Source organism: Bos grunniens, chromosome 12 (genome assembly GCF_055505025.1).
Source record: "Bos grunniens cultivar Pamir isolate PY7600 chromosome 12, Bosgru_T2T1.0, whole genome shotgun sequence".
In the NCBI taxonomy this organism is placed as follows: domain Eukaryota; kingdom Metazoa; phylum Chordata; class Mammalia; order Artiodactyla; family Bovidae; genus Bos; species Bos grunniens.
In genome coordinates this window covers 68,407,105-68,430,814 of record NC_141176.1, presented here as the reverse complement: position 1 = coordinate 68,430,814, position 23,710 = coordinate 68,407,105, and the positions used below count along the sequence as shown (strand labels likewise).

Below are 23,710 nucleotides of genomic sequence, written 5' to 3'. Positions count from 1 at the left end.
ACAAGCAACTACAGCAATTACCAGGGCTGGTTTGGGCACAGCTGAAGCACCTTGATAAGGCAGCGGTGACAAATGACACATCACACAACCTGAATGGTTTCATCAGCGCAACACTAAATCAGCATGTATGTCTCCCACACTCTCATCCTGTCAATAATAGAATAATCAAATAGAAAGGAAGAGGGCTTCCTCCCATTTCTGCTGACAGCTAGAAATGGAAATAAAGTGATACATGCCCGTGTTGTGTCTTTCAAATGTGTTTTAGCCAAGATGGTTTCCATTTAGTATACCATAAAACACTTGATATTTTAAACCAGCATGGTTTATAGTTAATAAGCACCAGATAAGAGGAGACTGCATTTATTTGATTGCTCATTTCTCCAGTAACAGTGATGTTTGATACACTTAACAAAAATACCCTAAATCCAAAGATAGGACATAAAATCAGGTCCATCACCAGATGGGGAGACCCCATCTACTTCAGAAAGAATACAATAAACCATGGTTCCAAGATACAAATCTTGATACAGGGCTTCTATGAAACAATTAGAGACATCATAGTAGGACATGGTTTAAAGGCAATCTTTCCCCCTACCCACAGATCAGTGTATATGAAATAAAAGTGAAATCTTTCTTCCACATTCAGCCTGATGAACTAAATCCAGATTGATTCATAAGTGACCACAATGTTTCAATACTTCCATTTCACACCATGGTCTCTTGTCTAGGCTTCATGCCCCACAGTACCAGATCATGCACCTACATCTTCTATCCTGTAATTCATCTTCCCAGCAAACCCCATCCTCCTACCTTAAACTTTGCATTTACATTCACAAAAAGAAAAACCTGAAAAGCAAGCAGACAATAAACGCTTACATGTAACATTTTTAGGATTGGCTTACTCCACTATTGCTAAGTCCAAGTTATAATCAAATTGCTCCCATGTTGTGGGAGAAAAAAAAGTTCACATAAAAATCAAAAAGTGAAAAATCATACAGATATCACTTGGAAAAAGTCAGGAGAAGCTCTGACATGTTTTCTTAATCTTTCTTGTCTTCTGTTGATAGAGATTACAGAGATAACTTCCTCTTTCATGACCATAACCAGCATGCTTGAATTTTTAAACATTAAAAAACAGTGTTATATTAAAAGAAAATTCACTTTACCTTGGGCTAAAATAATAGAAGTGGGAGGGATACAATATGGAAGGAACTTTGAGAGGTCATTAAATCACTCCTTGGTCCTGGGACAAGGCAATATTAAACAGTCCATGGCCAATATGAACTTGTTCTTTTCTAAAACCATTTCATGTCTGCAATATTCTGCTATCTCGAATTGAAAAATTAAAAGTCCAGAAGCAATGTGGTTTGGGAAAATAACAACTGGCCACAACTTAGGTGAGAAATGACCTAGAATTCAAAGTCTCCCACTTTCCTTGCATTTTCCCTCAGAGAACTGACTCTGACCTCAACCCCTGGTGTAATAATCACCGACTAAGACTGCCTGCCTGCCTGCTGGACTGCACACCTCCCCACCTAACTACACCCAAACTTCTCACACTCACTGCTCGCTCTTCCAGTCTACTCTCTGCGTCTTGGAATTTGGGGTCTATTTACCCTTTCTATATTTGGTTTTCAAAAACACTTTCAACTTTTCTAGGCATGATGCAATTTTAAAACCAAATTAACAAAGTAAACTACCGAAAGATGACTCATTTTCCCTAATACTGCTTTCTGGGAACAGAACACAAAAATGTAGGGAAGATGTCTAATGAACTGACCTCATTGAAATATCCTGGGGTCAACTTTTTAGCAGAGTCATGAGCCTGTATGATGCAATTATACTAAAACAAATTAAATGACTTTAGTATCCAACATCTCATTTCACCACCTTCTATTGAGAAACTATATGTATGTATGTATATATACTACATATATACATGTATATATATTTGACTTTATATAATCTGACTATATATATATATATATATATATAAAATGAGACACTAAGAATGCTATTTGGGAGAGGGCCAATTCAATTTTTATTTACAATTTTAATGTGCCATATAAAAAGAAGCCAATAACATAGGAAACTCTATACATTTTTTATAGGAAAAATTCAATTTTCACTCTCCTGATTTTACTTTTCCCCCCTCATATCATCAAAAAAACATACTTTAATTTGTCTCTCAGTGAACTGACATGCTTGCTTAACTGAATAGCAGCTTTTCCGGCAGAGGCCAGATAACTAATATCCATGGTAAAATCATTTCCGATGTTTCTTGGACTCGTGAAAAAGCAGCTTCAGACACTACAGACTCAGTAGTTATCTCCAAATATTAGCTGGAATATATTCAAAGTTTCTCTTAAGCTCATATGTGGCTGCTAAAATGTGCTTGCATACCACCAGCTACTTGGGAATAAAAATAGCAAGAACCCACTTCTATCAGCTAAATGCATAGTCTCTAACATTCAGTCTTTTATATTGTTTGTTCCTTGTTCTTCCCTTCAAGATACATTTTTATTAGCTCCTTAAGGGCTTTACTAAATTAATCATAGAGCTAATTAAATTAATTAAAGTAATCAGAGTGCCATAGTATTCATCTTGCTGGATCTCTTTACGGTGAGCTGAAGATTAGACGTCCGTAAGTCAGTGCAGAGACCCCATGGGCAGGAAGATCAGCCACGCAGCCATGGCTCCGTAAGGTGCACTCCCATTTGTCCATGACTAATGACCGAGTGCCTACAGGTACTAGGCATGTTTGTGTGTGTGTATTAAGTCGCCTCAGTCGTGTCTGACTCTCTGCGACCCTATGGACCACAGCCTGCCACACTCCTCTGTCCATAGGATTCTCCAGGCATGAGTACTGGTAGGTTGTCACGCCCTCCTTGATGTACTAGGCAGCAGGCTGGAAAAGATGATGAAATACACACTTGACTAAAAGGATATGAGGATCTTGTATTGATAGTTGATGTCATGTCAATGTCAAGGGGGTGCAGCCCAGTTTGATAACCGTGACAATGAGACATGAGGGTAAGATGTTATGACATCAGGTGTGTCAGGTAACACGGGGGAAGGAAAGAACAAAGGCTGCTTAGTGGTGATGCTTGAGCTGAGTTTGGGAGGGCCAAGTAGGAGACAGCCCAGCAAAGCAGAAGCAACTTCCCAGAGAGAGGACAGAGCAAAGCAACTTTTCAGGAAAGTTGAGTTTGGTTGGAAATAACTATGATCTGGGCTTCCCCGATAGCTCAGTGGTAAAGAAGCCACCTGCCAATGCAGGAGACCCAGGTTTGATCCCTGGGTTGGGACGATCCCCTGGAGAAGACAATGGCAACCCACTCCAGTATTCTTGCCTGGGAAATCCCATGAACAGATGAACCTGGCAGGCTACAGTCCACAGGGTCACAAAAGAGTTGAACACGAGTGAGAGATAAAACCACCACCACTCCCGAGTCTGAGTGTGTAACACTGAGTTAGGAAGTTGAACAAAAGGCAGAGGCGTTTCATGTTTAGAACTGTGGACTTTATTCCTTAGACAGGTGTTTGTCAAAAGGCAATGCATTACGTGTATCACAAGTCCTAGGAGATGCTTTGAAGGAAAAACGAAAACAAAATCAAAACAAAACTTTTTTTGTTTCCTACTGAGAAAGGAACTGAGAGGTCCTACAGAAAAGATAACGACTTGATTATGATTCACTCAACTCATCAAACACATGTGACTTTTGCAACCCCCATCCTTAATTACAATGCAATTACAACAGGCTGAGCTACATGTTTAAGAGAACACACTTTGACAAATGATGCCACAGTCACTGAGAACCGACTGAAAGACCTTAAGCAGAGGGCTTTAAAAGGACCACTCATGTTGGACAACAGTGTAAAAATGAATGGGAAGGAAGCAACACTGCAGGTAAGGAGTCCAGGCAAAAGGCTTTGCTCTTTAAAATCAGAGAGCCAGAAGGAATGTGTTCTAAGATCCTCTCAGTGTCACCATCCTTAAAAATACAAATAAAATCAGTAACAAATTGATTTCATAATCATTAGAAGCAATTGCTACAAATACATAATAAACATTTTGATCTTTGAAGTGCATTTAGTCTTTTTAAAAGGCTCCTGTATTTTGAGCTATTCTAATGAAGCAAGCAGAGATTGTAAACCCATTACTGAAACACAGCACTTTCAAGCATTTATTACATTTGGAGATGTATCCTTAAAAATCACACAACATACTTAAAATATTAATGCTGAATTACCTTTCATACAGATTATTATCACTGTTCTTTCACTTTAGCTTTCCCAGACTATTATTCATCATTACATCCTGCTGGCAAATGTCATATTCACTCTCAGACATAATTTTTATGATGCGTCAATCAATTGTTCAGGACTTAAGTCATAGTTATGGGTTTCCCTGGTGGCTCAGATGGTAAAGAATCTGATTGCAATGCAGAAGACATGGGTTCCATCCCCAGGTTGGGAAGATCCACTGGAGAAAGGAATGGCAACCCACTCCAGTATTCTTGCCTGGAGAAGTCCGTGGATGGTGGAGCCTGGAGGGCTACAGTCCATGGGGTCACAAAGAGTCAGACATGATGGAGCGACTAACAGCAAGTCATAGTTATAACTCCCAGTAACATATATTCATTATTGTCAGACTATTAATATTTTTGAACGTAATTTTTGAAGGATTTCAGGTAATAATTTAAATATCTTCAAAATTAATATTACCTGCAGACACTTGTCTCAAACTAACTAAAACATAGCAACTATATCATCACCTCTTCCCTGAGTCCCACAAGGGAGTCTGGGGGAACACTGAATCCTTTGCCATTTTAAGAGGCTTCTCAGAGTCAATAATCAGGTTGGAAACCTAAGAGGAGTGGCTCTACTGGACTCTGTTACATTATAAGGCTGTGTTATTGGCAAGCAAAGCGACTAGGAGCTAGTAAGGCCAGGTTTATTGGCTGTAAAAGTATACATCCCAAAGGAAGGCTTAGCTGCACTCAAGTCCTTAATGGATCACCTGTTGGCTATACTTCCAATTTAGTCTCATTGTGCAAACTCTAAGAGAGTGTTCAAACTACTGAAGCTGAGAGCAACAAATCAGGTAACCACAGCCTTCCCTCCTTGAAATTAAAAACAGCCTACCAGACAAAAATATTGCTAAATACTTTAGAGTAGGCAGGCATCTTTTGCTAATCATGAATTAACATCTGTATCAGTCTCTAAGTAAACTAATCAATACATGCCCTTCCTTTCCTTCTTTTTTCCTTCCTGTCTCTTTCCTTCTTTCTCTCTCTTTCTTTCTTCTTTTCTTCCCTCCTTCCTTCCTTTCTTTCGCCCCTCTCCCTCCCTCTCTTTTCTTTTTTTTTTCTGTTTCCCATGGAGCTCTCACATTCTACCTGAAAGTGACCAGGTTGAGATAACTGACACCACAATCCTTTCTCTTGCAAAAATGCGAACCTGGAGTTTCAATGACCCCTTGTTTGTTCTCCCTTCCTTGGATCTGAGGGGATACCCCTCCAAGCCCTATTCAGCCCTGGACCTGGCTTCATCATCGCTTCCCCAGGTAAACTGTCCTTCAACACTGGGCTCTTGCCATTACTGACCCAGGCCTCCAGAGCACCCCGCCCTTCTATTCTGTAGCATGGTCACTCTGGTCGCTCTAAAAGTCAATTAAATAGCTATTTTTAACGATTTGTGGAAATGTCTGTCTTCACAGGGCCTGGTGTACAAAGGTACTTGGTGAAACCGTATTTGCTAATTGGCAAACTGCTTGCTAACTACTTTCTCTTTTCACTGTCTCCATTTCTCACACTGAATATATATGAACTGGTGAGAGCTGCTATGAATTCTAGAAGCAGATATTCTTGAAAAGTTTTGGAAATGCAAGAAGTTTTAAAAAATGAAAAATCATAATTTTGCATAAGTCTTTTAATTGGTCAATTCTAACTCCAATAGCTGAGTTTTCACTGATATCAAGATGTGGTTCATGAGGCCTTATATAATTTAAAACCATTTATGTGAATAGGTGGAAATGCTCAGAAAATGGTCAGAAAAACTACCACAGTATTGCAATTAGCCTCTAATTAAAATAAATAAATTAATTTAATTTAAAAATTCCACAAATTTACACAAAAGGATAGGACTCACAATTCATAAAGCAGGCATTGGTTCTATACATTAAAGATTTTCCAGAATGATGGATTTTATTTTCCTCTTCAATTTAAGTCCCCTGAAACTGTATGGGTTTCAACACTAACAATTAGAGGTATTCTAACAATTTTACATAACGTGACTTTGTGAAATTTGTTTTCCTCTTCTATATCTATATCTGGCAGATATTAATATTACAATAACCCTTAAAGAGATAAGAAAGTTTTTGTGTAGCTACACAAGCAGCTTTTATTTAAGCTAATCTCAGGATATATGGAGAAGGCAATGGCACCCCACTCCACTACTCTTGCCTGGAAAATTCCATGGATGGAGAAACCTGGAAGGCTGCAGTCCATGGGGTCGCTGAGGGTCGGACATGACTGAGTGACTTCACTTTCACTTTTCACTTTCATGCATTGGAGAAGGAAATGGCAACCCACTTCATTGTTCTTGCCTGGAGAATCCCAGGGATGGCAGAGCCTGGCGGTAGCCATCTACGGGATCACACAGAGTCAGACCCGGCTGAAGCAACTTAGCAGCAGTAGCAGCGGGGTATACAGTCAAATAGACATGAAATTTTAACCAAAAAAATGATTTATGCTGGACTTCCTGGTGGTTCAGTGGTTAAGAATTGGTTCGATCCCTGATCAGGGAAGATCCTGCATGCCTAGGAGCCAATAAACCTGTTCACCACAACTACTGAAGCCCATGCACCTAGAGTCTGTGCTTCAGGACAAGAGAAGCCACTGCAACGAGAAGCCCACCCACCACAAGTAGAGTCGCTGCAACCAGAGAAAGCCTGTGTGCAGTAACAAAGATCCAGCATAGCCAGAAATAAAATAATAAATAAAAGATTTAAAAATACCTGTGTAAAAAATGACTTATGCTGCTGTATCTACAAGAAAGAAGCCAAGAGGTGAAGAGCGACTGAGTACATGCAAATTATTTGCATGTTTGGTGTTTTTTTTTTTTTTCCAAGTATAGCACTATTCCAAAGAAATTATTGTGACTACATCCTTCCCTATTTCTAATGTCTTTGAAAGGAAGTTATATTATTATAGGTTATTAAAAGAAATGACTATGAATAATTTAAGCCAGATTTCACAGTTAAATTTACAGAGTTAACAGTTAGCAGGTAGCATAAACCCACAATGTACTGGCACTTTCTGGTGGGTCAGAATCATTTTCCTCTAAAACTGATTTACAAGATGTCTATTGTTAGTAATGAATATTTAACATCATGCTGATCTAACTCTGATGTATTGATTTCAGTGGGAGAAAATTACTAAGCTTTTTATTTATAAATGAAAAAAAAAACACAGTAGAAGAATGGACGATATTGACTTTTTCATGAATTAAAATCTATTTCAGAAATTATCATTATCACTACAATAGCCATCACTTTTTCAATGTTTCCTCTTTGAGGCACTTTACTAGATGGTTTATTTACAGTCCACCCTTGAAGGACATTCCCCCATGATAACATAGGCAAGTAAGCATTTTTATCTCCACTGATAAAATGAATGCTCACAGTGAATTTTGACTTTCCCAACTAGATTTTCAATGGAATGCTGAGAGATTCCAATGCTCAGCTTTTCCAGTTGGAATTCACTGAATCTAAAAAAAATCATTAACCACAGCTACAGCTACAAACATCTCACTGATTCTGCATTCAGTCCTAAGAGAACACGAAAGACTTAAAATCAAATATAAAGGCTCAGAAAATTTAAAATGTTAGATATAAAAATATTTGTGCATTAGGAAAATGTGGAGGCAAGAATCTCCAGGTTCATAAAGAGATCTTCAACTTAAAAGTATCACTGAGGATCCATTTGTATGGATTTTTTTCTTAAAAAGTACAAATAAGAAAAAAGTTTTCTCCAGCACTTGATCCTCTCCTCCAAATCCAGATGCGGTCAACCAGGGAAGCCATGTGGAAAGCTCCACCAACAACACCTCCAGTTCACTCAACACGCATTATATGTGTACTGCTTGCCTTTTTTCTTTTTCTTTAAAGCATTTCATCTTTACACTTAGAGAGTAAGCCACTCGTCTACTTCCTAGGCAGGTCCTGACTTGGGGGCGTAACACTGAGCACTTAGTAGGTTTCGAATACATACTGAAAATTTGCACCAGTGCTTTGAAGGTAAAGTGTTGGTCTCTCAGTCATGCCCAACTCTTTGCCACCCCATGGACTGTAGCCCACCAGGCTCCTCTGTCCATGGAATTTTCCAGGCAAGAATACTAGAATGGGTAGCCATTCCCTTCTCCAGGGCATCTCCTGACCCAGGGATCAAACCTGGGTCTCTTCATTGAGGGAAGATTCTTTACTGTCTGAACCATCAGGGAAGCACTGATGCTTTAGCAATTAAAAATGGCAGAGACTAGCTTTCCTAATTGCTTCATCTTCCTACTCTTATAATACTTAAATTTTCTCAGTCACAGCTTACTTAATGCAAGTCAGTTTTTAAATTAACACACAATGGAATATTACTCAGTCATAAAAAGAATGAAATAGTGCCATTTCCAGCAAGCCATATACATGAATGTATACAAGCTGTATACATGAATGGACATAGAGATTATCACATACCAAGTGAAACAAATCAGAGAAACACAAATATATGATATTGCTCAAATGCGTAATCTAAAAAATAATATAAATGAATCTGTATACAAAATAGAAAAAGACTCATAGACACAGAAAACACACTTACGACTACCAAGGAGAAAGTTAGAGAGGGATAAATTAGGAGTATGAGATCAACAGATACAAATATTATACATAAAATAGATAAGAGACAAGGATTTACTGTATAGCACAGGGAAATATATTCAATATCTTGTAATAACCTATAATAGAAAACAATCTGAAAAATACATATGTAACTGAAACACTTAAGCTGTATACCTGAAACTCACACAACATGTAAATCAGCTATACCTCAATTAAAAGAAAAAGAAATGCAGAAAGCTCTTTATTAAATAAACACATGCTCTTACATACATATATAAATGGTTCTTAAAATTGTCCCAGAAATGTCTGTGTACATGAGCATATCTTTGTACATTAATTTATGAATGTATATGTACACATACATATTCCTAAAAATGCAAGTGTAATTATATAATACATACTCTTTGCAAATCCATTGGTACATTTATCAATACATCCTGAGCCTCATGTCAAATCAGCACAACTCCTCTCTATGGCTGCATATCACAGTATGGATGTACCATAATTTATTTACTGTTCTCACCATTGATTAATTATATGTTCTTAGGTTTTTGCTATTACAAAAAATAATGTAATAAAGATTTTTTTCCTTATATGTTTGCATATTGATCCAAGTTTATACCTAGGAAAAATTCCAAAGGTAAATTCCTGAGTTGAGTATGCATGTGAACATATATGTGTGTTTGTGTATGTGTGTTCCACCTTGACAGGCTCTCTGAAAATCATGACCTTATCTTCACTCCACAGAGTAACACATGAACTTTCAAATTCAGAATATCTGTCACCACCAAACCCAAGGGAAAGAAAAACCTTCAGTGAACTGGCTGAGTGCAGTGTGTAGTAGATAAAGATGGTGCCAATGATAGGAACATTTGTATTTTGATGACATCGCAAACATGATGGCTGTTTTACTTATTTGCCTTTATCCCATGGCAGTGTCTTTGTATCTCTAATGTATTTGTCAAATCAATTTCTCATAACCAGGAAAATACTTTGACTTCCAACAAAACTCAATAGTCTACATGACAGCAAATGCCTGCTAGCTAGCTATTTTACACACAGTAGAATATATATGTCAATGCTACTCTCTCAATTCATCTCATCCTTTCTCCTTCTCCTGCTATATCCACAAGTTCTTTCTCTATATCTGTGTCTCTATTCCTGCCCTGCAGTGTAAAGCTGCTATATGACACAGGGAACCCAGTTCAGTGCTCTGTGACAACCTAAAGGGGTGTGAAGGAGGCTGAAGAGGATGGAGATATATATATATATATATATACACACACATACACAAAACTTATTCATGTTGTTGTATGGCAGAAACGAACACAAGATTGTAAAGCAATTATACTCCAATTATTAATAAAAAATAATTACCTGCATAATTTATGTTAAAAACACTTCTAAATTTAAAAATATAAAAAAGATGCTGAACCCCAGGCGTTCTTCATAGGCCTGTAGCTAGGTTAAGGGGGATTTTTAAAGCGTGACCTTATACAAATAAAAATATAGCTTATATACCTGAATAATCACACAGGTGATTCTTATAAATTCTATAATTTGAGAATGGCTCTCCGCATTATTTTATTATTTCAAATGTATTTTATTTCGAATAAGTTAAATAAGATATCTCTTCAAGTACTTCTCATTTTTGAATGTGTAGCTAAGTAATTTTTATTTGCTAAATGATGTACAAACATTTCAAGCAATTCACAAGGAGCCATATAAGTAATACTATATTCCAAAAGAACGACTAATGCTCAGAGAGTGCCTTTTTAACCAAATCTTTTTAACCTCTCTCTTATACAAAACCAAAAAAAAAAAAAAGAGTTAAAAAAAATAACAAAATGAAAGAGAAAAAGGGAAAATAAATAAAAACACACAAACTTTCACAACATGGCAATTTAGTCTGCAAATGCAATATAGCTATACACATATAATACCAGTGTAAGTCTATTCTTTAAGTTAAAAAGCGTACAAAGGCAGGCTCAAGTGAGAACAAACATCCCTAGAAAGTGGCAAAGAGGGAACTGAAATCTTGCCTTTAGAGCCTCAGTGCATTTTTATCCACACCTCCAGTATTATCTTTGCTATTAATGAACCATTACACTTAAAAGAAAAATGAAGTCACTTACCAAATCCCACACAGATTCTTCATAGCAGGGCAGACACTAGAGCATGTTTCCTAACCCCGAGGCTAGTGGTTGTTTTCACCACTTGAAAAGTAGAGGGCACAGTACGGTTTTACAATAACCAGAGAAACTGCTGTTATTTCACTGGAATTCTCAAACTTAAGAATGATTTGGGTCAACTTTTAAAGACCAGTATCATTCAGAGGGGGCTTCCCCAGTGGCTCAGTGGGTAAAGAATCTGCCTGCCAATGCAGGAGAGCCAGGTTCGATCCCTGGGTTAGGAAGACCCCTGGGAGACGGGAATGGCTACCCACTCCAGTATTCTTGCTTAGAGAATTCCATGGAAAAAGGAGCTCGGTGGGCTGCAGTCCATGGGGTAGCAAACAGTTAGACACGACTTAGCGACTAAACAACAACATTATTTAGAGACTAGGCTATCTTAGAGCCAGATTTATATAATCAGACAGAAAAGAGGTCAGTAGAAAGGCTAAAACACAAAAATTAAGTCCATCTGGTTAACAAGCCTTTATTAACATATTTTAGTGTCTGTTGATTTTTTTTTGGTAAAAAATTTGCTGTGAAGAAAATTGCTTCATATATGGCCATTCAGTTGGCAAAGAGTTTGGAAATTCTTCTGCCTGAGGTACTACGCTAGGAACTTACACAGGATTGCAATTCAAAGCAAAGATCCTACTGCAAAGGAATGATGAGATCTTGTGAGCCAAACCACTCTGTCATAACCTGTACGGCTTTATGAAACTCACCAGGAAAAACATTATTGTAAGTCTCAGGAGCTTTTTCATGTACTTGCTTTCTATTCTGTATTGTCAGTCTCTGAATTCTTCAAAGACAGAGGTTCTTTTTGTAATCAGTCCCTGGGGTAGAGTATTTTCTTAGTAAACTTTTGTCAAAGCCTAGATGAATGCATTCCTACCTAATGTTCTTCCAGTACAATGATTCTTACCTGGGCATTATATTAGACATTAAAATCACCTGTTAACGTTAAAAATAGTGAAACTTCCACCTGATTACCAGGATTTTGATGAACTGTATTTGATTAATCAGGGTACATGCCTAAGACTGTTTCTTGTTTTTTTTGGTTTGTTTATTTTTAATATCCATGTGGTTCTATTTCTTGATTATTTAGGAGCTATTCCTCTAAGGATATCAAATTCAAGATATTATAAGACACAAGCAAATAAGGAACTACTGCTGGGGGACATATCCCCGGTGGTAAATATACTCAAAGTGACATTTCAATTTAAAATATAACTTCCATATAAGATGTGGAAATATTTCAATATCTTTCTATCTTCCGGCCTTCCTCCTTCTCCACCACAAGGTACTATCAGCTTTCAATAAGAACTCATTAGCCCTGATGACTACAAAGTATAAAGACAAATGCCACGGGTCATTCCAGATACTTAAGTATTTATGAATGACTGAGGATTCTAAATGGAATATGGAAAAGGAATATATATTAAATTCAAAAGAACTGAGCAAGAGGCCTAAGAGCAGACACAGAGTTGGATAGACGACTTTACTCTCACATACGTGATGTCAGACCAATAAGAATATACAGGGATGGCTTTCTGAACAGCTTTGGGGATTGGCAGTAACCTAAATGGTTTTGTTAGGGCAAAGCAAATGTCATGATTACAGCTAACCATAGCCACTCTGCACATGTGTCATTCACATTGAAAAATGCCAGCCCAGACCTGAAAGGACACTGGGGTTGCCTGAAGCATATAGGGTCCCTCACTTTCTTCCTTCATGCAAGACCACCCTAAAGCTATTAAAAACACTCACTTTCTTCCTTCATGCAAGACCACCCTAAAGCTATTAAAAACACGCTAATGCTCTCTGCTGCAACATGAATGCACCCAGAGTGAAGGCCTGAGTGAAGTAAAGCAGACAGAGAAAGGCACAAGTGAGCCTATTTGCAAAACAGAAACAGAGTCATATATGTAGAAAACAAACTTATTGCTACCAGGGGATAAGAGGAGAAACGATAAATTAGGAGACTGAGACTGATATACACAGTACTATATAGAAAACTTATAATTAATAAGGACCTACTGTACAGCACAGGGAAGTCTAATGAATTCTATGTAATGACCTATATGGGAAATAATCCAAAGAGGAATGAATATATATATATATATATATATATAAAACTACTTCACTTTGCTGTACAAAACTAACACAGCATTGTAAGTTAACTCTACTCCAGTGATTAAAAAAAAAAACAAAAAAAACTGAAAAAAATAAAGCAGTTCATTATCAAACATACTTCTTCAAGGTCAGTCTATGACCAAAGTCCACCTGACAGTCATTTTTCTAAGAGAATTAATCTACCGTAATAACTTTCGACCCTTGTCCCAAAATCCTTGACCAGCATGTTCTTATGACACTCACAAATTTCACTTACTACAAACTCAGCACAATTTCTCCTACAGATAGCATTAAACCTGAGCCCATTTCTCTCTCAGTGGTTGGAAAAAAATGATCTTTCTTTCACCCGGCCTTCCCTTGAGCCTTGTAGCAAGACCAAGGTCCTGGTCTCAATTACGCTGCTTCCTTTGGATAAGTTATACAACCTTCATGTGTCCCATTTTCCTCAGATTCAAATGAAGCTGATAAAAGGAAAAGTTAATTAATACACCACATTTCAGTTACAAAACATTTGTCATGTGCTTTAGCTCATATTACCTTCAACCACTTTTTTTTCATGTGGGCATTTTTGTTTGTCCATGTTATGAATGAGTTTACCAATTCTCAGAGATGTCCAGTAAATTTTTGAGTTAGTGTGCCATAGAATCAAGATCAAATCATAGACTTTTCATTGTAGATAAGGTGCTCTATTTCTGTAAGTGAAATCCAACCCTTGCTTACATAGGAGAAAGGAAGCTGCTTTCCATTTTCACTCATCTCAGGTGGGTCAAAAGTTGTGTCATAGAACTTAATACACTCCTACCAGTGCTTCATTTTAAAGAAAAATAATAATAAACAGAAGTAGCACCTGACAAGTTCCCTCTAAAGGGAGGAATGTAAATGAAGGTGATCTCCTAGAAGACTGTCTTTAATGAGTTCAAAGAGTTTTGCAAAGTAGTCAGAATTATATTCTTCTTTAGCATCTCTCATGCCAAGTCCAGATCTAGAGACAGCTTTAAAGAGGAGCAGAAGAATTTCCCAGAGGTGAATCCTAAGATGTAAATTGTATGCAATGACTACAAAATGTGAACAGATTGAACAAACAGATTGACTCTCAAGGACAAAGCTTGAATTGATATATCCTTCCAGATTCATAGGACTATGGTTTTATAAAACTAAGCTAACTAATTCTTAATTTTCTACAAGTATGTTCATATCATGTCTTACTGATTTGGAGAGGATAAAATGAAATTTAACACTTTAATCACTGCCATTGAACTAAAAATACTATAAACATGTTAATCCTTGATTTACTTGCCTTTGCCAAGGACTTAAATTTCTAAATACCTACCTCAACAGACCCTTAAAACATACATATGGAAGCAAGTCAGGGATTGAAAAATAACTCTGACAGCATGGTGAATTGGCTTATAAGTAATTTAAAGGCTCAATTTTACTCTCTAAATTGTCTTGGAAATGAGAATTTTTAACTCAGTGCTTTTGAAAATGTTTGATTTCATATTTTCTCTCCAGCCTAGGAAACTTTATTGAGCATAATAAAAATAGGTATACTACTTTATATTCAAGAGAGAGAATTTTTTTTCATATTTTTGTCCTTTGAATTATAGAAGGAATGCCATGATCCCTAGAGTCAAAGACGTGTGTTTAAAGTTTCTAATATACAATGAATGGATATCCCATTCCTATTCCAATACAACCTGGCACCCTCAATATTAATCTGTACCACTAATTAAACACACACACACACACACACACACACACACACACACACATCCTTTATTGCTTCCAAACTGACCTGAAGTTAAAAAGGAAAAGATGTTCATTCTAAGATACTGCCCAAGACAGTAACACAAGATGCAGACAATGAAACAAGAAATGAAGTCAACCATTTAAAGGAACTCTGGATTTGTTACTTCACAGACCAAAGACATAGTCAAATTCCTTAATATCTCTGTCCCTCAAGTAACTCATTGAAAAAATAAGGTTATGCATGTGTGAGAATTAGAAAAGATTCTATGGTATACATTGCCAGTAGAGCTTGTGTGTATGCTCAGTTGTGACTGACTGCAACCCAGTGGACTGTAGCTTGTCAGGCTTCTTTGTTTATGGAATTTTCTAGGCAAGAATACTGGAGCAGGTTGCATTTCCTACTCCAAGGAATCTTCCTGACCTAGGGATCAAATCCATATCTCTGTGTCTCCTGTAGTGGCAGGCAGTTTCTTTACCACTGGGCCACCTGGGAAGCCCATGCCAGTAGAGCTTAGAGTCTTATAATTATTCAGTAAAGACTGGATGTACCTAGTTATTACTGACCAACACTGCTACATTTTAGAAAGTACTCTAGCACTTGAGATAATTATAGGCTAATACTGTGGTTAGTAAGTCACTCAATTCAGAATATAGATAATCAGGATAATCAAGATAATCAATTCCCCTAGTTTACTATGAGTTAAGGAATTAAGTTCGCAGGACTCAGGACTTCCAATGCTAAAACTGTTAGAATTCCTAGACAAATCAAGAGTTGGATCCTATGTAAAATAGGAAAATAGGTAGCAGGGTAGAAGAAAACACAGGAGATAAAAATCATTTAGATGCTGTTGACTTTGACCATTGTTAATGTTGTAATGAACTGGAAATTACATTACTATCAGCTTTCTCTCTAGTTCACAAGAGAAATCATTCTTATTAAGCTAGTTCAGTTCAGTTCAGTTGCTCAGTATTGTCCAATGCTTTGAGACACCATGAACCACAGCACGCCAGGCCTCCCTGTCCATCACCAACTCCCAAAGTCCACCCAAACCCATGTCCATCAAGTCAATGATGCCATCCAACCATCTTATCCTCTGTTGTCCCCTTCTCCTCCTGCCCTCAATCTTTCCCAGCATCAGGATCTTTTCCAGTGAGTCAGCTCTTCACATCATGTGGCCAAAGTATTGGAGTTTCAGCTTCAACATCAGTGTTTCCAATCAACACCCAGGACTGATCTCCTTTAGGATGGACTGGTTGGATGTCCTTGCAGTCCAAGGGAATCTCAAGAGTCTTCTCCAACACCACAGTTCAAAAGCATCAATTCTTCGGTGCTCAGCTTCCTTTATAGTCCAACTCTCACATCCATACATGGCCACTGGAAAAACCATAGCCTTGACTAGACGGACCTTGGTTGCCAAAGTAATGTCTGCTTTTTAATAGGCTGTCTAGGTCGGTCATAACTTTCCTTCCAAGGAGTAAGCGTCTTTTAATTTCATGGCTGCAATCACCATGTGCAGTGATTTTGGAGCCCAGAAAAATTAAGTCAGCCACTGTTTCCACTGTTTCCCCATCTATCTGCCATGAAGTAATGGGACCAGATGCCATGATCTTCGTTTTCTGAATGTTGAGCTTTAAGCCAACTTTTTCACTCTCCTCTTTCACTTTCATCAAGAGGCTCTTTAGTTCTTCTTCACTTTCTGCCATAAGGGTGGTGTCATCTGCATATCTGAGGTTATTGGTATTTTTCCCAGCAATCTTGATTCCAGCTTGTTCTTCCTCCAGCCCAGAATTTCTCATGATGTACTCTGCATAGAAGTTAAATAAGCAGGGTGACACTATACAGCCTTGACGTACTCCTTTCCTATTTGGAACCAGTCCAGTTCTAACTGTTACTTCCTGACGTGTATACAGGTTTCTCAAGAGACTTTGCCTTAAAAGACTGCTGCCATCAATATTTAAAACTGGTTCATTCATCTGCTGATGGACATCTAGGTTGTTTCCATGTCCTGGCTATTATAAACAGTGCTGCGATGAACATTGGGGTACACGTGTCTCTTTCCCTTCTGGTTTCCTCAGTGTGTATGCCCAGCAGTGGGATTGCTGGATCATAAGGCAGTTCTATTTCCAGTTTTTTAAGGAATCTTCACACTGTTCTCCATAGTGGCTGTACTAATTTGCATTCCCACCAACAGTGTAAGAGGGTTCCCTTTTCTCCACACCCTCTCCAGCATTTATTATTTGTAGACTGTGGTCCATATGCACAATGGAGTATTACTCAGCCATTAAAAAGAATACATTTGAATCAGTTCTAATGAGGTGGATGAAACTGGAGCCTATTATACAGAGTGAAGTAAGCCAGAAGGACAAACACCAATACAGTGTACTAACGCATATATATGGAATTTAGAAAGATGGTAACGATAACCCTGTACACGAGACAGCAAAAGAGACACTGATGTATAGAACAGGCTTATGGACTCTGTGGGAGAGGCAGAGGGTGGGAAGATTTGGGAGAATGGCATTGAAACATGTGAAATGTCATGTATGAAACGAGATGCCAGTCCAGGTTCAATGCACGATGCTGGATGCTTGGGGCTGGTGCACTGGGACGACCCAGAGGGATGGTATGGGGAGGGAGGAGGGAGGAGGGTTCAGGATGGGGAACACATGTATAATTTTTTTAAATTAAAATTGAAAAAAAAAAAAAAAACTGGTTCAGCTTCAGGTTTTTATTTGTTTTGTGTTTAATACCCGAGAATGTAAATACTGTATAAATACTACAGCATAGTTTTTCTTAAGGAAGTAGGGAATCTCAGGAGCAAAATGGAAACTTTAACCAAGAAGCAAATGGGAATTCTCAAAATGAAAAAAGTAGTAAAGGGCATTATTTTCTCATTAGAATACCCAAATATCTACAATAAAGGTACCCCTTAATTTGGTAATCATTTATTTTGACTATAAAATCAATAATCGCTGAATGCATCTTTCAAACTTATTTATGACTTCCTTGTCTTGATTTACTCGCTGACCTTTATATCAAATAAGTTCCTTCTTTACATAGTCCCTTCACAATTATTTCATAATTAGCTGAAATAATTTTAACCAATTCACTTGCTAATTTTGGGAAGGTTCCAAACCATTTTATAGGGCTCTACCATTTTATATAATTCCATGTTCTTCATGGCCCCTTAGCCAGTTTTCTTAACAAAAAACCCAACAAGGTCTGTGATACCTTAGAATTTTGTTTCTTACTGTCCATCTGCCAAGCATAAATTATGAATACTGATATCACTATTAGCAGTAATTTTATTTTTTAAAGAAATATGATGCATTTGTATTAAAATAAATTCCATGAAGTTCACAGTTATATTTATAACCTTTGTAAAATTTTCGAATTAAATATTCTATAACATAAATGCAATTCTCACACTAGAAAGTGAACTTTTAATATTTGGATGGTATTCTTTGCCATAAAAAGAAAACTAAACTCATTTAAGAAAGCAAGTTCCCTCTGTGTTGTTACACAATGGCAGGGCTTTACAGGTGTCACATAACATTTTCAGGTTCCACTTTTGCCAGGTGTTCACAAAAATACTGACTTCACTAGCTGCTGGTGTGTCGTTCCCCCTCCACATTTTGTTGATTTGTTAGTATATACATAGATTTTCATAGTAGGTTTCCTATTCTTTCCCCTGTGCATAATTTCCTTGATATAGAAGTTCTACAACCATAGCTGTAAAAAATGTTTAAAGAGAGAACATTTTGGTATGTTTGAAACTGGGATCCATCATTCATTGACATTCCACCAAGAGGCTATATTTAAACCTCTACACGACTTGCCTTATCAGAGGAGCAGTTTGGCATTTGGTATTTGGAGACAGCTATAAAGCTACACCATCTGTACCACTCTGTTTCAAGAGGGACATCAATTTTTATCCTTGTTATATCCTGCAGGAATATTCTGCTAAAACTCAGCACATGCATGACTCAGTTATAATTCAGTCGTCTAACTGTGGCCAAGGGTATACGTGGCAGACAGAAGCACTTGTGTTCATATCCTTGGTTTAAAAAAAAAGGCAGCAGTTGCCTGATATTCAATCACAGAGGCATGAGCTTTCTAAGTCACACTGGCTGATAAAATATCTGGTTTTGGTGGTGTCTCAAAATTTACTTTGGCAGTTTGCCTCTAAAGAAATATTACAGACAAAATCTGACAATAAAAGCATTTCTGTTCATTGATAAGTTTTATTTGGGAAGGCAAAATGTAGAGTTATGGATTACATTTGTCAAGTATAGAAATTAGAGGTCCAAATATAGAATTAAAAATTGAGTTATTTTTCTTTCAAAATAAATTTTTTAAATTTTTCTTTAAAAAACAATTGCTTAATGGAATCTTTAAAAAATGGGGAAAATAAATTTATTTACAAAACAGACTCACAGACATAGAAAACAAACTTAGTTACCAAAGGGGAAGGGGGTAGGGATAAATTAGGACTTGGAGATTAAAATACACATACTTGTGCATGTGTATGCTAAGTCGTTTCGGTCATGCTCCACTCTTTTTGACCTTATGGACTGTAGCCGGCCAGACTCCTCTGTCCATGAGATTCTCCAGGCAAGAATATTAGAGTAGGTTGCGATTCCCTTTTCCAAGGGATCTTCCTGACCCAGGGATCAGACCCACGTTTCTTGTATCTCCTGCATTGGCAGGTGGGTTCTTTACCACTAGCACCATCCAGGAAGCCCAAATACACATACTACTATACACAGCACAGAGAGCTATACTTAATATCTTATAATAAAGTATAATGGAAGATAATGTAAAAAAGAATATATATATATATATATATATACACACACACACATACACGTAGGAATCATTTTGCTGTACAACTAAAACTAACACATTATAAGCGAAGTGAAAGTCACTCAGTCATGTCCACCTCTTTGCGACCCCGTGGACTATACAGTCCATGGACTTCTCCAGGCCAGAATACTGGAGTGGGTAGCTTTTCCCTTCTCCAGAGAATCTCCCCAACCCAGGGATCAAACCCAGGTCTCCTGCATTGCAGGTGGATTCTTTACCAGCTGAGCCACCAGGGAAGCCCAACACATTATAAATCAACTTTATTTCAATAAAAATCAAAGCATTTTAAAAATAAAAAAAATTGTTAAAGTACAAAACAAGAACTTGGTAGACCACAGAATTAGAAACTAAAAGTAGGAAAGAAAATAATGAATCTAAAGAAATAAACACATGAAAAGGAGGGACGTCTACAAATAAATGAAAAAGAATGATGATACTAACTGACCTGTACTTACTTCGAACATATAAAGATAATAAACGAGCTGAAGCAGCATGAGAAATTCAAATTTTTATTAGTAAGGCACTCTTTCCTAGTTGTGACAGTTGTTAAACACTGGAATGGGTGACAGGGTAAAATAGACTTTCATTATCTAGATGGGTAGACATGTGATGTTGCATGAAGAGAAAAACCATCTCTCAGTGGCCTATCCAAATTTAAAATGCCTTAGCTTTGCGAATTACTTTGAGATTAAATTATAAGTAACTAAAACTATTTTTATTACTTGACAACTTCTGAGTTTCTAATGGTTCCTAGAGGAGTTTGGATAGCTTAAGGTTGAAAAGAATTTAACTTGCGGTTTTGGGGCTAAAATCTACTTAATATTACTTGACAGTGAGTTTTAACTTTTTTAATCTCCTCCAGTCTTTTTCCACAGCAAAAAGTATATGTATTATTCATGTATGATATCTATCCACTATAACATAATGGGGCCTTCCTGGATGGCTCAACGGTAAAGAATCCGTCTCCAATGTAGGAGATGCAGGAGATGCGAGTACAATCTCTGGGTCCAGAAGATACCTTGGAGGAGGAATGGCAACCCCACTCCAGTATTCTTGCCTGGGAACCTCCGTGGACAGAGGAGCTTGGTGGATTACAGTCCGTGGGATCACAAGGAGTTGGACATAACTGAAAAACTGAATGTATGCATATATAACATATATATTGTATATATAAGACTGCATACATCATAGAATTGAGAACATTAAACTTAAAATCCACATAAAATAATTGGCAAATTATCCGTGTTATTATTCTGGAGAAGGAAATGGAAACCCAATGCAGTATTCTCATCTGAAGAATCCCAGGGACAGATGAGCCTGGTGGGCTACAGTCAACGGAGTCAGAAAGAGTCAGACGTGACTGAGTGACTAACACTTTCACTGTGTTATTAATAAAATAATAGAATGACATGAAGAGCTGCCAGAAACCAGGATTCATTTGTATACTTGTTAGTTTTAAGAGTTCACTTATCTTTCTGGTGTTACTCTTTTTTTTTTTTTTTAATTACTCCTAATCATGATATGTATGTATTCTTATTTAGAGAGGAATACAACTCTGTATATAATTTCTTTTCATTTACAGGACTTCTTCTGAAAGCCTAATATATTCTAGGATGTCACAGACACAGAACAGATTCACATATGACATTGATAACTCTAAGGATACTTTCAGAGAAGTCAGTGATGCTCACGGCAGAGAAATTGAGGCTAGCAAACCACTGACCTCATTCATCATATTCCGACAACTGCCTAAACAAAGTGTCTTGTTTTTTCTCTAAAAGTCATTGCTTCATGTGCAAATGTGCCAGGTGAATGGACACAATTTCTAGATATCAATGTGTCTACTTGAATCAGTATTCTAGCATTTCCCTCTAAGCTCCTGAATATTATGAGTTGCATATAAACAAACATAAATGTTACACTTTAAAAAGTAGCCTATGCTAACCTAAATTTAAATAATTGAATGACTCAAAGTAAAATTATTCCCTTTGGCAGATGCATTTTTATATGGAAGTTAAGTAAGTATTCTCCTGCTACTCAAAATGTGATATGCAACATCTTAGTAAATATCTCTTGAAACAAACAAAGATATCCATATTGTTGAACATTTATTGCCAACATACTGGACTCAAGACATAAGATGTCATTTGGAAAAAGAGGGATTAAGTCCATACAGATGAAAAGGGAAACAACCAGTCCCAGAAGTTTAAACCCAGTTTTCCCTGTAGAAATTGCTGAAGATGATAAAGGGTCCATCTTGTCTCTATGAAGTTCTCTCAGGGAGAGAAGGAGAAGGAGTTGCAAACTCAAAAGCCAAGGGTCCTCCTTCCACTCTAGAAAAATCAAATTCCCTACAAGTGTGTTAATAAACATCACCTGAACATTAAGATACCCTAATATATTGGCTGAGTTTGGGGGCGGGCTCTTGTTCTGTTATTTGAGTTCAGTAATTATTGTAAAGTTATGATGCATGATGGCAGGGGGTGCAGGGCAGGTGATGGGGAAAGGGACAAGACAAGTCTGTTATGGAGACTAGCATGGGATCACTGTTGAGCTCTATGCATTAATAAGAGATTATACACACTGCTATAATTAAGACATATAACTATCAAGGACCTAATTTTAGAACAGGGAACTCAACTCAATACTCTGTAATAACCTAAATGGAAAAAAAAAATTAAACAATAGATACATGTATATATATAACTGACTAACTTTGCATACACATGAAACTAACACAGCCACAACATTATTAATCAACAGCAGTTCAATATTTAAAAATAAAACAAAACATAGCACTGTAAAAGACATCAATCAAACTTTACACCTAAAGAAACTAGAAAAGGAAGAAATGAAGAATCCCAGGTTTAGTAGAAGGAAAGAAATCTTTAAAATGAGGGCAGAAATAAATGCAAAAGAAACAAAAGACACCATAGCAAAAATCAACAAAGTTAAAAGCTGGTTCCTTGAGAAGATAAATAAAATTGACAAACCATTAGCCAGACTCATCAGGAAACAAAGGGAGAAGAATCAAATCAACAAAATTAGAAATGAAAATGGAGAAATCACAACAGACAACACAGAAATACAAAGGATCATAAGAGACTACTATCAGCAATTATATGCCAATAAAATGGACAACTTGAAAGAAATGGACAAATTCTTAGAAAAGTATAACTTTCCAAAACCGAACCAGGAAGAAATAGAAAATCTTAACAGACCCATCACAAGCATGGAAACTGAAACTGTATTCAGAAATATTCCAGCAAACAAAAGCCCAGGACCAGACGGCTTCACACCTGAATTCTACCAAAAATTTAGAGAAGAGCTAACAGCTATCCTACTCAAACTCTTCCAGAAAATTGCAGAGGAAGGTAAACTTCCAAACTCATTCTATGAGGCCACCATCACCCTAATACCAAAACCTGACAAAGATGTCACAAAAAAAGAAAACTACAGGCCAATATCACTGATGAACATAGATGTAAAAATCCTTAGCAAAATTCTAGCAAACAGAATCCAACAACATATTAAAAAGATCATACAACATGACCAAGTGGGCTTTATCCTAGGGATGCAAGGATTCTTCAATATCCACAAATCAGTCAACGTAATAGACCACATTAACAAATTGAAAGATAAAAAACATATGATTATCTCAGTAGATGCAGAGAAAGCCTTTGACAAAATTCAACATCCACTTATGATAAAAACCCTCCAGGAAGCAGGCATGGAAGGAACATACCTCAACATAATAAAAGCTATATATGACAAACCCACAGCAAACATTATCCTCAATGGTGAAAAATTGAAAGCATTTCCCTTAAACTCAGGAAGAAGACAAGGGTGCCCACTCTCACCATTACTACTCAACATAGTTTGGAAGTTTTGGCC

The 23,710-nt window shown here is 37.1% G+C and overlaps 1 protein-coding gene across 3 annotated transcripts in view; it reads right to left on the bottom strand.

The window, feature by feature from the left end:
• Positions 1-23,710, bottom strand: part of GPC6 (glypican 6) — a 1,234,490-nt gene that overhangs the window by 784,627 nt on the left and 426,153 nt on the right. The window lies entirely within an intron of this gene.